Below are 18,239 nucleotides of genomic sequence, written 5' to 3' on the forward strand. Positions count from 1 at the left end.
ACATACCGCGTGTATGTTAGACAAATAAGAGGAACAGCACCTCAGGTGATATAAATTCTACCATGTCCTTAGGACGATTTACATCAAGTGACGATCCAGCCCAGTTTTATTTTCATATGAATATCATAAAACCACAGAGTCATTCAATTTATATGACTCCCTTAGCCCTCTTGTATTTCATCTCCTTTTGCTAGACAGATACAGCACAGGGAGAAGCCCTGTTCACTCTGACACTGAACTGCCCAGGAAAATGGATTTTACCATTGTAGAAAATGTCCCGATACTCTGTAATGATGGGCGCATGTGTTGCTGTACGGTTATTGCAAGCTGCAGTTTGGGGACTATTACTGTCATATATAGTGCAGGTACTGCGATATTTTTTAGGTGATTTTATAATACGGTGCAATACACCTCAGTGCCTGACAGTCTCCCTGGCCCTGCCCTCCATAACACATCTCAGTGCAACCCCCCAAACCCACAGTCGTACCAACGATGACAGCGACCCACTCGCCATCCTTCCGAGCAGACCAATATTTGCCCACATTTCCCACACAGCACTCTCTGTTGGGAAACTGTTTTGCTGCTTCTAAGTGCAAGGAAATACTGCGGTGTCTCAGACACCACTGCAAGGGTTGTTGGTAATGTGTTGATCCTCTAATGACAACCACTGTGTTTCATACTGATAAAACCCCTTTCTCCACCTCAAAACGCACCGCCTGGTCAAAACGCTCTTAATTCCAGCCAAGACACCGGGCAGGGGTGGGAGAGAGTGCTTATACCTCTTGTCAGTGTATTTGGTTTTTGTCGCCGATGCCGAGGTATCAATAAACTTCTAACGTGTGCAGAACACACCATTCCCATTTCAAAAATGCACTCTTGCAAACAGTCATGAATATATAAATTCCACATACAAATACTCTGTGTAGTGGGATTGATTCTCTTTTTCCTTCCAGAACTGCCAGGAAACTGAATGATCCTTGGATCACAGCACGCACAGTTTGTCCCCATCACCAAACACCAAAGGGCAAGTCGTTCTGCTGAGCACGGACCTGAGCCTGTGGAGGCCAGCTACGCTCAGCCTCCTGCCACACGGCTTACAAGGTGATATTCATAACGTGAATGCTCCCAATTGTACAGCACGGCGCGCTCCTCAAGCGCTGGAAACCAGGCCAGCCCTTTGATTCGCCTCCAGCCTCACAGAGGCTCCATTCAGGGAGCCAACGATTAATTACTGTTTGTACACACTTGTGCGCTGTCATTGGGGCTGCATGCTGTTTGCATCCAAAACTTGGTTAACAACAGCAGAAAGGAATTCATGCATGTAATACCGTAGACTTTTCTGGTGGGAATGCCTTCTAATGAGATGCATTTTCCTGCTAGAGACTATCACAGCCTAGCTCCCTTTTTATTTCATTATCCTTGACATCTTTAGCCATTGAATAATCAGCTGCTTTGGGGGAAACACTTAATAGCTTTCCTCCTTGAAATGAAATACTCAAAATATGGCAACTGCGCTCCAAAGAACGGAAATCAAAGCGACGCATGGGCATTTGATATGCAGTGAAGCCTGTGTTATAAACTTGTTCTGCTTTGATGAGCTAATTTGGCTCCAAAAGGGGTCTGAGGGACAGCTTTTGTCCTGTTGAGAAGAGCATGAAGAGGGTGGGGAGGGAGCATGTACATTACATGCATAAAAATGGTTATATTTTCCCAGTGCAACTGCTGCTAGCCTAAAGATTACTTCAGTTCATTCCCAGTTTTTATAGCACTAGCCCAGGGAGCCTTTGAAGGTTACAATATTATGTTTTTATAATAAGGTTGATTATGACAGAGCTTGATGGAGCAGTGAACCTTGTTACCCGAAGGCTAAAGCAAGCAGGTTCATAATGACAGTACTGGTTAATAATGATTATGAAATAGTCTTTACATTCAGGAGACAAATGCCATTTTCTTATAGTCTGTTGAAGACACAAAACCATAGGATAAATAGCTCCCACTGAACGCACCAGCAGAACTTTTCATCTCTGACTTCCTGAGATGCTTTTTAATGCAAAAAAGCTACTCCAAGATAATGTCTATTGGGACAGCTGTCAAGTACGGATAGGTTTCAGGTTATTCAAAATAATTTGGCCATTGATCTCTGAGTAATATCAACAGTTGTGCCATGACCAAAGAGATGCACACCATCTTTACATACCAAAGAGATGCCAATTCTTTCTGCTTACAAGCAAAAAAAATCATTGCGTCTTTGTCTCTAAGGTAAACTGTTCTTCCTGGAGGTCAAAATGTATCAAACCAGCTGATGATGCCATGAGATCATCTGGGATGTAAGGATCCATGGCCAGAACTTGAAGCTGATTCATCCACTCCTTCCCAGCATCACCCACTGCACCTCACTGCACAAATGGCCACATCGATTTACGAGAAACATCTCACCAGCTGTAATGCACCCAGCCTCAGACTCCGCAGCAAGCGCAAAGGAACACATTTCCCTTGTTGCACCAACTTGCAATCCTATTCCTTCTGCTAACGCACTTCAACCTAACCCCTGATAGAAAAATCCCTTTCTAGGCTAGATTACAAAAAATGCAATTTGCTGAGATACCTCAGATAGCAACTGCCTTGTTACCAGCTGACATACCGCTGTACGTCAGATTGCACGGACGAGCTGCTACAGTCTGTCTGCTTTCATCCCGGAGTGCATCGCTTACACACCTCACGTGCACCAAGTGCAGGACAGCCCTGGTATGACGACTTCAAACAGAGATCTTCGTCTTATCCCTGTTGAAGCTGCTTCTGCTTCTACATCAAAGAACAGTAGCTGGAGTCATTAAAAAAAAAAAAAAAGAAAAAAGAAAAACAAAGGAAAAAAGCCAAATAACCTATGTATCAATATTTCCAGACAATGTGACATGCTGTGCCTGTAGTTCCGGCAACTGTTTATCAAATTGTTTGATTATAGGTGAGCGCACAACCTCTGAGTGCAAAATTAGAAGTCACTTTATAAAATGAGTCCCTATATTTTGCCTAAAAATATTTAGGACAAGACTAATCAAGAGACTAGCAATAATTTATGCAGCATATAACCTACCAATTGGTTATTGGTTATTGGCCAATTCTGCTTTGCCACAGTGCTAAGTAACAAAATGTCACCCTCTCACAGACAGTATCTCCTCTACCTTACCTTCTTTATTAGAAATACATTGATTTTTTCAGTCTAGTTCCTCATATGGCTAAGCTATACCACAGGTGAAGATATGCAGCATAAATGTTTTCTTAGAACACTTGAGCAAGCTGCACATTTCCAGAATCAATAAAATCACATAGATGGTGGCACAATCCACAAGAAGTCACGATCTTCCTGTTTTAAAGCAATGCAATAATAAACACATCTGAAGAGAGATAACAGAAATGTGGGCAGCTAGAATGCTTGGCAGGTCCCTTCTAATGCATATAAATCCATAAAGAGCATCTATATAGTATTTCTAGCGCATAGTCTCCCTGTGATGAATAGCTAGAATACGACAGGGAAAAGCATTTGCTTGCACTGTCCAAACTTGATTTGCATTCAACAAAGTGAGAATTGTTTCCGTAGCCTCTTGCAGCCCATCTGGATCTTGGCTATGAAGACAGATATGTGACGATATTGGTCTAATTATCACCGCCCTATTTCTGGCAACAAGAAGATTGTGAAGAGAGGAGCTTTAAAATGAAAATGCAGAAAATCAAAGTAATTTAAAGCAATTCTCCAAAATAAATGGTAATTGTATCTTAAGATTGTTCACTGAAAAAACCAGAGATCCTTAAAAATACATCCCCAGGTCGCTGGGCTCTTTCTGCACAAGTGTTTCTTTTCTGATCTCAGTGAGTAACTGCAGCATTCCCAAGAGGGAAGTAATGTAAGTTGTTTTACAGCTTGAGTACGAGGAAGTAAAAAAATCTCAGGAAAAAACAAACGCAAAAATATTTGCTGTCCTCTCTGGGTCCTGAGTATAAAGATCTGGATCTGCTGGGTTATAAAAGATGTCACAGAGGTTGCTCAAGGTTGGGGCTATTTATACACACAGATCAGTCAGATTTAATACACTTACCTAAACCTGGCACCAGAAAAAGACATTACATCGGTGGAATTTTCCTAGAGAGGTCCAAAATGCAGTAGCCATTAGGAGACTAAGTAAACTGGTCTAAGATATCCTTTTGCCCCTAATAGTTTTTTGTCCAGCTGAGGACAGAGGATAGCTTACAAGAAGGCTCAGGGCGATCGGCATCATCAGTCTGCGATTATGTCTCAGTCCATGAATTAAATAGGTTCTCCATAAATAACGGTTTTTGCATATTTCATAGCACAGCATATACAGTTATTAATTTCAATAAAATAAATGTATCTCTGGGACTAAGACAGCTTGGGCTCTGAGAAAGAGTAGGAAGGAACCAGAACTTTACTTATTTCTGTATTTGCACGTTAACGAGGGATTAATGGGCAGAGAGAGGCAGAGGGAGCCTTGCTCAGTCTGCCTACTGCTACTGTGTGCAGCCCAACGAGCACGGGGAGAGGCACCGGCTGATGGTATATATCGAAATAAAATTACTACCCCTCCTGGAGCAAAAGGAAGCACGAAGAGGGAATTGTGCCTTATATGCGTGGTCTTTTATTACAAGCTGTATCCTAGAAACACAATCAAGCAAAGACACACTTCGTTCACACGGGGCCCAAGCACTTAACTTAGCTGGCTATACAAACTGTGAGGTAGATTATCTGGTCTTCAGAGGCAGAAATGTTATCTTTTTTAATGTATGCAAATGTAATGTAATTGTATGATATGGTAGATTATTAGTAACTGCAATAATAACTCATGGGTTCCATATTGCACATGATGAAGTAATTGGCAAATTTCCCAATGATTTTAATCGGAGCAGATTTGCCAGTCAGACTCATTTCCTTCTAGAGGGAAACAAAAATGTCTTGTAAGGTTCTGCTACCACATATGACTGCGCAAGACAATAAATGATCACTGTAAACATGTGAAAACAGAAGATTATTATCAATTAATCAAATGTAATTATCCAGCCTGGAGTCAGTCTAGGTCACAGAGTTAATATCTACACCTCACTGGTCATTGTTCTGCCAAGAAATTATTTTTATATATTTTGGCTGCCATAAATGTTCAGCATTTGATATTAATACCCCGCATGTGTGAAAATATTCCTCAGGACTTTGATAGAGCAATTTTTGGGGAAGTATTATACTGGCATGTGTTTGACCCTCTGGCACAACACTAGACAGAAGCTCTTCAGTTGCAAGACTAAACTACGCTTACAAACTCTAGGAAACCGCACGGATAATTTGTTTATTTTCTCTGTAAGTAGAAGTTCAAACAATTTCTGTGCTTTTGTGCTTTCATTTGCCCAAAAGGTATTTCATTAATTAGTTATCACATACGCCATAGAACACATTTCTCAAGGAGACGGAACTTTATGACCTACTGGTCTGGAAAAAGACATTACTGTAATACAGGCATATAGATTGCAGGTGTATCGCAGCCACTGTAAATAAGTATGGAAATATAGCCCATTTTCATGCAGGTAAGATGCAACCCTTTACAAGTTCAATTTCTTAAATCAGTACTCAGAGCACCCTCCCAAACCTGACGTTCAGTGCTGCCGGCTCGCTCGCTGCTTAGACAGGCACAGATGCCCCCGATGGCACGCACCCCCCAGCCTGCCTCCCTGCTGCGCGGTGGGGACACAGAGGGCAGGGATGGTGTTTCTTGATGACTTAGAAGAGGCTTTGGGGAGCCAGCAGCAAAACAGCTCTGGGGTAGGGGGATTCCTCTGCGCGCCCATGCAACGCATGCTGCTATAGAATCAAATTATACGGCATGTAACTTAGAAAACCACGGTGCATCCCCATTCAGATCCTCAACCTAGACGTAGAGAATGGCTTGCTCAGTCTTAAAATAAATCAGTGCCAGTCTGAAACAGTCCATGCTTTCTGACTCACGGTTCCTTTTTCTAGGTATTAGGAGTAGGAGAGGGACCTGAAGAAATACTTTATGAATATTGCTCAGTCAGGACATATGTGAATGACAGAAGCATACATACTTTTGAATGCAAAATGAGGGTGGAAGGAAAATCCTGATAGCAAAAAAAATAATTGGAATTTTGCAATAATTTCAGGAGGGGCTGGATTATCTCTACAGTATTTGGCAAAAAGGAAGAAAGCATTTTCAGTTCTCATAGTCCCCATCTGTCTTATATTTCATATAAAGCTTCATCCAAAAATCCTTAAAACAGCATCATATTTTTTGCTTAATGAAAGTGGCCCAGACCATACACCAAAGTGGTATGACTGTAAACAGACTTAATAAAAGGTAAACAGATTGCTTTTTCATTACACAGTTCTTTGTCATTAGATTGCTCTCTGATGGTAAAACTTCAGTGACCAAAGTCAAGAATGATGACCTTTTTACTTACCGATAGTCCAGAATGACCTGTTCGATTTATTTAATAGCTCATCGCAGGTGCTATAAACAACCTGTCTCTGAAGCAGAAGGCTGATCACTTTACTTGGTGAAATAACCTTTTACAAAGGTAAAAATAAAATCAGTGCTATGTCAGAACTGAAATTTATTTACCTTCTTGCAGAGATGGATCCCTCACAGTCAGAAAGTTATTCCACTCAAATATATCAGAGTACTTAAGCTATGGAATTTGTGTTTAAAAAATGAATAAATAGGCTATGCACAAGAAGAACGGCTTCAAATATGAAAGTTCTTGCTGAGAAAAATGTACTCTTTGCATCCTAATGGGACAGAGATGATTGCATAACGGCACACTTTGCCTATCGCTTATTTTCTATATAGAGTATCTGTAACCTTAACAAAAGATAGACAGACAGGTAGATATCTAGAGATAGTTTAAAAGAGCAAACAGCTTTAACACCCAGTAATCCTTTACGCTGTGATTGCATGCACCTGGTTTTGCCTCAACATTGCTTTTCCATAAATTGTGGCTGGCTGGTGATATGAAATGATTGCATGAAGATCACAAACAATTTTCCACAAATATTAGCTTAAATATTTAAATTAAAGGCTTCCAGCTATTTTTGCTCTCTCGATAACTTTCTCTTCAGGAAAGAGATACATTCTTAACTCAAACGAATACAGATGAAGGCAACAGCCTAATAAAATCAAGTTTGTCTTAAAACGGATGTCAAGTTTGCACTGGTTTGCATCAGTTAGCTATGGTATCTAATTACCAGCTAATAGTAGTGAATTAGGCTAAAATCCCAGCTCCCCTACTATTTTTTAACTGACTTACACAAAAATTACAAAGGCCTGTCTTCAGAGGGATTTTACTTTGAACTGGAATTAAAGAACACGTATTCTGTTTGGGTTTTATTTTCTTTTAGTGAAAGCAAGGCCTTTTTGTTCTTTTCCCATTAAGATCTGAAGGACCTGGTTGTGGAAGATGCCAAGAAGATTTCAAAACTGAGTTCTTGAATGCCAGTGGAAAACAAACCACGTGCCCTGGTCCACGCCAGCGTGGAGGAGGTGGGCAGTAGAGCCCTGGGGACTTGTTCCTTTGGGGAAGGTAAAATAGCCCCTCTGCTATCTCCTCCACCAGTCAACCTCGGCAGTTGATTGCTTTCCATTCAGTACCTTAGAACAGCATTGGATTTCTCGTTCTCAGCCTATAAACAGTTCAGAGACAAAGGGAAAACACCTCCACCCCTTTTTTTTTTAATGGACCCTATTTTCTGGTTGACGGCATTTTTTGTTAATATGCACAAATTGCTCCAAAATGCGTTGTTCTCTTCCACATGTAACAATGCGTGCCTATTGTTGCCCCTTTCCTTTTTACTTTTTCCTGGTATAAAAGTAATAATCAAGCTCTGGTATAGCGGGAGTCCAAAGAAAACCTCACTACAAGCATATATTTATGTTCAACCATGGGCATCATCATTTCTGAACTCACACAGGCTGAGGTCTAGGAGTAGAAACAAATGCAATTCGAAGCATCTTGACCCAAGCCATCCCGACACTAAGCAACCCAGAGCAGCGGTACCCGAGCAATTCTCTGCCTGGCTGGTGCTACTTACAGGGAGCAGGAAAAGAGAGGTCATCCACATAGGAAAGCATGAGTATGGACTCTTAGCAGCTCCAGCTTTTGGGTCAAAGCCCAATCTTCCCCTCTTTTGGTTGAGACACGTGCAGCTGAGAAAAGATGGTGGTGGGTTTTTTTTCAAGGGCCAGGAAAAAAAAAAATGTGCCAAAGGTTCATGTTTTACTTAAAGCTGCAGTTAAGTCTTCACAAAGAAAATCTGTGCACTTTTTATTTCTGGTTCAGAGGATTTACATGCTCTTTCTAATGATCTGGGCCTTCAGCAGTGGGTAATGCTTCCCAGTCCCCAGCTTAGTGCTCATGCAAAATTGAAGCACTTTTGAGGCAGTTTAGAGCCTATACATGAATCTCAATGTGCAGGCAAAAAGGAATAATGGTTGTTTAGCACTTCACTGGAAGAAGCCAAGGAAATTATGAAAAAAAAAATAAAAAAACCCCTATTGAACTTCAAACATCTGGGAAGCCAACCGAGAGCATCTGAATTTTGAACAGCATGTTTACATTCCCTTTGCATAGTGGAGGGGGGGCAGGGAAATCAGCAATAAATGGGGTTTTGTGTAAATTTTTATATAAAAATATACACCAAGTTGTTTATGTTATTGACTTACTGACATATATATGTGTGTATATCTATAAAATACGTATCTGTACATGTACTTATGTACCACACCCACTCTGCGTGGTTTTGAGAAGCAGAGACAATGTGAAAACGCCTTATTTCTGCGAACTTGATGCAATGACACAGTTCAGTGGCTGGCGCAGCTATCGTGGGAACAAGGACAGCCGCAACGTGACACAAGGGGTCACTCGGGAGCCTTCCTCAGCAGTTGTTTTCCTCTTTTTTTTTTTTTTTAGTCCACACTGTGAAGGAACAGCAGGTTGGGGGAGAAGTGTAAAAGCCCCATCGTTTTTTGCTGTTGTTGTTCTGCCTGCTAGGGATGCCATTTCACAGCCGACTTAGGTATCTTGGAAAAAAAAAAAAGAAAAAAGAAAAAAAGGCAAGCAGCTGCTTTCAAAGCAGCTTTGTCCAGCATGCTGTCAAGTGAAGTAACTTTCACCAGACAGAGATGAAGCTCTGGGAATTTACTGTCTGCTCCCCCATCCAGCATGTTTTTAGGGCTGAGCCAGGGCAGCAGTCAACACACTGGGTCCTGAACGCCAGGAGATTTTTCTTAGTTTGTAGCAAATAAAAGAATCATCGCAGGACAGCACATGAAAAGGCAGCCTGGTGGTTGCAGAAGTCATTCGGTGCGTGCATGTTTCTGGGTACAGCACAGCTCACGATCCCCGCCAGCTACAGCGAGGCACCAGGGATGCGAGCAAGTTGCTCTGCAGATCCATGCGACTTCGACATGAAAAAAACACCTTTTCCATTATGTAAGTAAATGCTGTCAACAGTATCCTTGTAATTCTGGCTGCCTCTTTTTTTTACTTTTTTCTCCTGGGTACTCACTCTGACTGAATTCCAATACTGGGTTCCATCTTAGTTGAAGAACGAAAAGATTAAAGCTAAACCCCAAAGCCAGCCTGATCCCCTTGCAGGCATCGCTGTTCTTCAGGCCTGGCAATCCTTACGCCTGTTCAGAGGAGGGCACGGCAACCGACCCGGGTGCAGTGTCAGCACTCATTACAGAAACATCATTATACAAGTCACTGGGAAGCCAAAAGCAGCAATCAACCAACCGAGATTCTCTCTAAAATCAAAACCTGGGAGCAAATAATAGAAGAGGCTGCAAAGGCCTAAAGATCAGTATTCAGGGGGAAGAAGAGACACAGAACAGTCTGACAAAAGACTCCCTTTCTGCTCTCACAATCAAAATATGAAGAGAGATGAGAAGTTATGAGGAATTGTAAAGGCATCCCATCAAACCCTGATGAGAAAGAGCTGTACATAACCTTGCCAGTGAATGGCAGTCCTGCTGGTACCTACCACATCACGCTGCTCATTTATGTACGAATCAGGAATGCATGGGAATGACAAAATGAATATAGGCAGTGAACCCACAAAGGCAGCACAAAATTAGATCCTGTACGGGTCAGAGCTGCATGTGACAGCCACCTCTCTTTCCCTTACACGTTAGCGATGATTTGGTACCCTACCCACATAGGGAATAAAGCCTCACTAAATCTACGTGCAATGAAAAGGATTTCTCCAGTCTAGTTTTAAGCAACAGGAATTCTTCTACCTCTCTTCAGAGAATGATTTCACTGTCTAATGAGCTAATATAGCAAAAAGTAGAAGATATTACTCAGGTAACTGAGACACAAGCTTACACAGACTTCACGGGACTCAGGAATACTTAAATGTCTTGCAGACTCATCAAGACCCTGACATCTCTAAACAGGGTTAGACTACTTTTCCAATCACTGCATCAGACTGTAACTTGTTCTCAACAAAGTAAATATTTCCCTGCATATTTTCAGGGAATTTTGCAAAGAAACTACATACCTATTAGTCCTACTCATTCTCATATTTGATTAACTGAACCCCCTACATTTATAGGATGCAAGTGTTCCTGCCCTTGCACTGCTGGGGTGCTACTGACTGTAGCACTTTTATTACAGCACACAAGAACTTGGCTCTGCTGTTCTTTTCCGCCATTCCTCTATCTAGAAAACAGTTGTTTTCCATTTAGGCCAGCGGATGCAGGACGGAGACTAACCTTTGGGACTCGCTTCCAAACCAAGTTGACATTTATTGGCCTTTCAGGCACCAGACCGCCCTCGTCGTGGGGGCTCCGGATCCCACACAAAGGGCGTTCGGCTCCAAAGGAGCCAGGGGACATGGATGGAAAAAGGAAGCACTGCTGTGCAAAGCTGTGGCTAGTCTGAAGCCGTGGTGGGTGGACTGATGTCTGAAGACGTCTTTTGGGGAATTAATGGGATTATGAGTGTGTAACAAAGGGTTTAATGAAGGAAAAACTTGGAGGGAGATAAGGTGTAGGCTGGAAATATTCAGAGGGGTATCCTCAAATGCTTCAGATGAATGCACTAAGCATCCATATTCCTCCTATTATTATTTTAAATAACTTTATTTCCTGTCTCAGATTTGTTTTTCTAGAAGCCCACAGGAAACCTTCAGGACAATTAGGTGAACAGCTGCAGATAGGAAGTTAATGCTGCAGTAAGAAATGAATAAATATCCTAAAGCTTTTATCTTTTGGTCCCAAAGCACTTTGCAGAGGTAAATAACAGACGTTGAGTCATTTGCATGCAGATACATGGTGAATCCACAGAAACTTTGGAACAGGCAAATGACCCTTCCCATGGACCCATCATTACTCACAGGAAAAGTATGAGCAGGATTAACTTGCAGGAAGAGTAGCTCCCTCCAGGCCCCCCTGTTAGCATCCCTGAACACCATGAAGGTGTTGAGCAAGTGCTGAGGCTGGAAGAGCCCGGCTCAGCTTAGCCATGAGGGCAGAGGGTTCACGAGGTCCATGGCTGCTGTCTGTAAAGGTGGAGGGGCACGCATCCCCACGGGGCAAAGAGCTGCTGGAAAGGACAGCGTTAGCAGAACAGGCTGGTGTCAATGGCTGTGAACATATAAAGAAGGTGTCAACATGTAAGAGCTAGAAGCGGCCTTCCACAAAGACTTATAGGGACAAAACCCCCACATACAACACGCTGATTAAAGAAGAAATTAATGATATGTTAATATATGTTTTATAAGTGTGCTATACACAGTGGATACTGTACTCGGTGGCGTCTAAACTAAAAAACCCCACAGTCGTTTGCAGGCTTCTATACAAAAAAATAATCTTCCTGGCTTCTGGAGGTGGTTTTGTATTGCCAATAATCAGATTTCCCTCCAGAGGCAAATATCTGGCCCAATGTTCTTACTCTGTTTATAAAAAGATTATTTCCCTTCTTTAGGTCAGGACTGACCTCAGTGATTTCTCCACTCACTTCAACAAAAATAAACACCATTTTGAATTTATATCCTAGAGAATGGTGATTCTCTGCCTCTGCATGTGTGCTGCTTCTGAAGTTTCCAAATGGGGTCTTTTTCTTTCGAAGTATACTAATCACTCAAGACATAAGTGGAAATTTTGCCTGCTTGCAAAAAATGTCTGCAGCAGCTTTGTTGTTGGGTATTCCCTAGATCTGGGTGTGCTGGGGACCATGTTCCCAGCAGCTGATTTTGAAGAATCAAACTGCAAGAAGAGAATTTCTCTTGCAGCGGTGACGGGCACGGGGCTCCTCTTCCCCAGGAGAGTTGACCACCAGGCCACAGGGAGTGACAGGCAGAGAGAAGAAGGCCCAAGTGACATCTAAAATGGCTGCAACCTAAATGTCAAATAGGAGAAAATTGTGGGTCTGTTCATATACTTTTATGCAAGTAAACAGCCTGTATTTCCCCAGAGAATTCCAGTTCTTTGGATAGAGTCGTCTGCTCCTTTCTGCACCAGATGCAGCCTTTCAGACCATACAATAAACACGTTTCACTTACAGCATCCCCCCCAAAGAGGAGGCAGACTTCGAATTACTAAAGAAAATGGACTGTAGTATCAATTCTAACCCACACCTCAAAACTATTAATAGAATCATTTGGGAAGAGATACACAGACACATTTTTAAATTTCCTTGAAATGAGTTGCATTAGGGCAGAGTATTGAAGGAGCAGAGCTAAAAACTGGCAATATGTTGCACAGAAATAATTATTTTGAATTGGGGTGCTTGACGTTTGCAATGGATTTGATCCAATGATAAACGGAAAATAAAATGACTTGTGACAACAGTGGAATGAAAACAATCCTTATTTATGATATGTGGCTACCCGTACTAACATAACCCCAACGTATTCTACCCCAGAGAGTCAAAATATTGCAGGCTAAGTATAACTGCAGCATTTAGCATCACTTGTCATCTTAGTGAAGTTAATAGGGAAACTGACCACATTTGTTCAGAAAAATAGCTTTTTTTCTTATCTTTTGGACTCTTGAAAAATAATACAGAGAATTAGGAGGCTACAGCAGGTCAAGATGCAGCAAAAAGAGATTAAGGAAGAAAGATGTGCAGAGAGGGAAAAGAGCATTAATGAAAGGAAGATCTGTGGGTCACAGAAAAGATGTAAAATGGTACCTCTCTGCACTCCTCTCCCTGAGCCGTGCGTACATGGAGGTGGGGGGCACCTGAATTTCATATTTGGGCTCCCAAATTGAGTTCTTCAACACTGGTATTCAAAGATGTACTGTATTTAAAAAGTAACGATAGTTTTTCTTATTTATAAAAAATACTAAGACAAATGAGCACAACTGCTCAAAATGAGAGGCTACACGATGACCTTTGCTGTATCACCAGAAGTTCCACCTTAAACAACATCCCAACAAGTTGATGGGGCTTTTTTCATTAGGGCAATGCAGCCGTCCAAAACGTGGCATCAAAAACCCACCAAAATAAATGGTTTTCATGAGATGTACACACAGAGAGGAAGATAAAGCAATAGAGCACTGTGCTGGAAGTGATTTTTCTGCCTCTATACATGGAGCCAGAAGAGCAGAGACAGTCGCTGTGGAGGTCTCCCCACTGCTGTCTTGGCTGCAGCATCTTGTAAGAGCCATTTTAAAAGCAAACAGGCAGACATCAATCTTTGATCTTTCTGTCGAGAGGGTGATCTGTTAAAGACTTATCTAGCCGGGTACCTACTCCCTCGACAGGCTGCCAAACCCATTGCGTAAGGTAACAACCTCCTATTTGCCAGATCAATGCTGACCCTACATCAAAAGCTCAGCCTCCTTTCATCAAATCTGCAAGTCATCCAAAAATACTTTATTAATGGGGAAAGGTAATGGTGGGAGGTAAGCGCGGGAATCACAGCGGTGGCTATGTAAAGAAACTGAAACAAACTCTGAGATTTCTGTCTGAAAAGAAGAGCATATTCATCCACCTCAGTGCAGTTCAATAAACCCACCTAATCAGACGAAAATCTTAACTCTCAGCCAGATTCTAACTCTATCTTTTTTGTTGATTTGTGGGGAGGCAGAGAGTTGAAGGGACAGCTCAAGGGGAAGTCCTCAGAACCACCTGTCCTCCTTGCTGAAGGCTGGGTGGCACCAGAGATGCTCTTGGGAGACATCAGGTCTTTTGAGAGCCTGTTTCTGAAGGCAGGACATGGGAAAAAGGATTAGCAACTTCACCTGCCCCTTAACAGAGCCTCCCTCGGCATGCCTTTCCTCTGAGATTGCACAGATAAGCCTGTTCAGTTTGCATTGGCTGGACCCTCAGGCCAGGCTGAAGAGTCCTTACTCTGTCTTGCTGCTATTTGGGAACGGAGGAGGTCATCAGCAAACTCCCTGAGCCCTTCTCTCCCCATGCATCCCAGAAAAAGAAGACAGAAAGTGTAGGCAAACAATAATGCCGGCTGAATTGCCCAATATGTCTATTTAATTAGCACTTAGAAGAGTCCCAAATGTTGTTTTCTCCTTGCTTGAAGGAGAGGGGAGAAGAACAACATGTCACTGGCATTGCAGAGGGCAAGAGGGGTTTTATAGATCATTTTACATTAATAGTCATGGACAAACCATTACAATGCATATCCAAATTGAAAAGACAAAAACAAGGTCCCTGTAGTACTGATTTTTCTCTGTTGCACATCACTGGGATGTGGGGTGTGATTTAGCAGCATTTAATCCCTCTGGACAAATGAAAGGGGATTTTCTATACATCCACAGCTCTCTCACCACTGTGGAACTGGGGTGTGTGTGTCTGAAAATATTTCTCCATAAAAAAGCACATACGCAAAATAAAATCTTTTGCCATAGTAGTTTTCAGAGGTACAGTGATTTGGAAAATGTGCAAAAATTGCTCTAACAATTATTGATGCTGTTAAGCTTCCTGCCCTGTGACAATGGAACTTTTTTGCCCGCAAAAGCATCAGTTCTGCAGTGTTCCCTCTACTTTCGTTGCTGTTATCTTTTACGACAGTCAGCCATAAAATCATACGTGTTCCCTCAAAACAACTTTCATCTTTGTTTTTTAAAACCAGTGTTCTTATTCTTTACATATATTTTTCCACATTAATGGGAAAATATTCCAGTAAAAACATAAAAAAGACCATGCCCTGCCTTGTATTCCAAGTACATAGGAAATGAAAGAGTCAAAGATGTGCACTACAGATTTTCAAAGCACCCATTTGATTTCTTTATGAAAATGCTTAGCTTTTTCCATAAGGAAGAAAAATTCCAGTGAGACTGAGGATTAAGAACCAGGATGTAATGAACTTTTGTGTAAAGATTCTGGCTTCTCAGACTTGATCATTGGAATTTTTTTTTTTTTTTTGCAAGGCTCTCTCTTCAGGCTAATTTAATTAAATAAAGCGGTACTAGAACACCCTGTCACTGTTCCTGTTCTCATCCTCTCCAACCGGAAGGCAGCAACTCCCACAGAGTCCCTGTGCATGTTCTTTACAGCAATGCTTTACCTACTGTTCAAAAATATCCCACAGTGCAAAGTGCATATAGCTATAACTCTTATTTTGTACCTTCTCTCTGTTACAAAGAAAAAAACTTCATAGGCAAAAGATATAAATATTTATTTTCCTCTCCTAAAAATTAACCTCCTTAATATATTCAACATTTCTATCTAGCAGCTGTCTTCAATGAGAACTCGGCTGCACCCTCATTCCATCTCTTGTGCCACTGCTATTGCTGTGCCGTTGTCTCTGGTTTCATCAGTGACAGAAACAAATTTGCCTTACAAGAAGAGTTAGTCATCTCTACATAGATTTCATTCCTGGGCACAGGCTCAAAGTCCACAAACACATAATCTTTTGCAAATCAAACCCTATTTCTCTCTTTCATGCATCATTTACAATCCCAAGATGATGTACCACTAGCATCACACCTGTGTTTTAGTCCTCTTTTTTCCCGATTACCCATCTTTTAGAAAAGAAAGCATAGGTGACCTTTACTGTTTTCCTCTCATATATTTTATCGTCTGTTTGTCTCGTTTTCCTTTGCTCTGCTTTTCTACCTAAAGAAATGAGAGAAAGCCTGGTTCAAAAATGGCAGCAGCAGACTGCCGCAGCATGGTGCTCTTCCTCGTAGTTAGGCAGAATAGACCTTAAGAATGGTAAAATATCGGGAAGGAAGAATGTGCCCAGTTTTCAGTTGCTTGGATGACGCGACTGACCCAGCAGAAACACTGTGTAACTGAGATCCCTCCCTTTGAGCCCCGGGTTACCCATGTAAAGGCTAGACCTAATCTGGTTTAGGGACAACTTCTCCCACCTCTCTAGCCGCAAGCCTGAAGCCCGCAGCAGCGCAGGCTCGGGCTGCCATCCTTACGCCAGCCTCTCAGCAGCTCAGTCACCACCGCTGTGCCCTAGGTTACAACTACTGCGCTAGCTAGCCAAAAATAGCAAAAGAAACCAAAATAGCCTCAGAAGTGGTAGAGTCAAAGGGCTTTGCCAGCCTGACTGGTGCAAGCTGCCAAGCCGATGATCTCATACCTCCTTCTTCGGGCACCAGCCTGAATCCTCACAGTCACTGCCTCCTGCAATTTTTTCGCCAGTGGATATATTTTCCTGAGCTTCTATTGCTTTGAAGGAGATACTATTTTACCACTATCTTAAATACATGGTTTACCCATTTTTATATGATGTGCTATGAACCCTAGATGCTCAGTTTACTTACTGGAAGGTGCACAAGCGCTGCAGCTGTGACACGTATTAACCAACCTTTTGGCAACGACCAGGTTGACTGACAAATTTAGGTTCTGATGACAGTTTCATTTTAACAAGCTATTAGTGTGACTGGGTTTGTGGCTCTTGTGCTAATAATCTGATGTGCACAGCTTTTGACACCCTCCTCCCCCCCCAAACTCCAGTAGATTATGTTAATCTCTAATTGGATATGGGTTTCGTTTGCATGTAATTGCTGTTGTTTGCTATGCAAAACATTTGTCCTCTAATATATTCAGATGCATCTCTTTTCAAGACTGCCCTTCTACATTTGTAGAATGCAATTTGCTTTACGGCATCATGAAGTTTTTCTACAATGAGATTTTTGAGAAAAAAAAAAATAAATTTTTCACCTGCAGTGAAACATTTCACCTGTAGTGAAACATTTTCATGTTTCTGAATGCTGATGTTAATAAAAGCTTAAAAAATTAACACAGCGATAGCTGCCATCCTGCTTGTCCTTCACTTCAGTGGACTCCCATGGATGAAAAAAATTGAAGATGCGTTAAGCAACAAGAATTTCTTTTTTAGTTTTTCTGCTGCAGTCAACTTGTTGGAAAAGCCAATTCTTACAAACAAACAAACAGGCCCAAAGTTTAATACAGATATTTTCTACAGCCTTTCTTCCTACACCCACCTTCTCTTTTTCAAGCTGAGAGCACCACAGTACCGTTACAAGCTTATGCTTTTGATCTCTGTGCAAATAAATGAGCTGAAACAAATAAAACCCAGTTCATAAGAGACTCCAAGACATCTGGTGGAGTTATTTTTCTAAGTAATTAGACCAAGTGGTGGTGTAATTCCCAAATGAAAGGTACCTTCCTGCTTAGTATCCAGTTATTTCTCAGAGTCATCAAAACAGCAGCAAGTCCCGCTTCTCTCCTCAAACTCTATTGATTACCAGTCTTCCCAAAGAGGGAATAATCATATCTTTGATTTACGCTGGTTTATTACTCAAGTTTTTAAACTTTTTTTTTTTTTTTTTTGGTACTATGAGGGTCCTATTTTCCTTCCATGAATGTCAGTGGGATTTCTGGTATTGACTAAGGAAGAATGAAGCTCTTGGTTTCTTTTTTTTTTTTTTTTTCCTTTTCCTTGCTAACTTACTGTAGTTCTCCTTCATTCAGGCTCTATGGAGCAGGCAGAAAAGTGTAATGGAATAACAGCCAGGTGCTTGCTCTGGATCAATACACTGCTCTAAACTGTGCCCAGGTGTGCTTTCGCCTTTCTTGCTGGAAGTTGATTAAATTTCTCCTTTTTTTCCTCAAATCTCCCCAAGAAAACATGACTCTAGAAACAACCCAATTGCTCTTCGGCACTTTGGGGAGAATGTGGTTCTTGGTCTGTGACTACGATACAACCTACAGTGCAACCACTGGGAATTTGTGACACTGGGGAGGTGAACAGAGAGTAGACCTGGCTGACAAAGAAA

At 41.7% G+C, this 18,239-nt stretch overlaps 1 protein-coding gene across 3 annotated transcripts in view; it reads right to left on the reverse strand.

Moving 5' to 3' along the window:
* Positions 1–18,239, reverse strand: part of UNC5C (unc-5 netrin receptor C) — a 262,479-nt gene that overhangs the window by 78,259 nt on the left and 165,981 nt on the right. The window lies entirely within an intron of this gene.

The sequence above is a fragment of the Grus americana genome, chromosome 4 (assembly GCF_028858705.1).
Source record: "Grus americana isolate bGruAme1 chromosome 4, bGruAme1.mat, whole genome shotgun sequence".
Taxonomy (NCBI): domain Eukaryota; kingdom Metazoa; phylum Chordata; class Aves; order Gruiformes; family Gruidae; genus Grus; species Grus americana.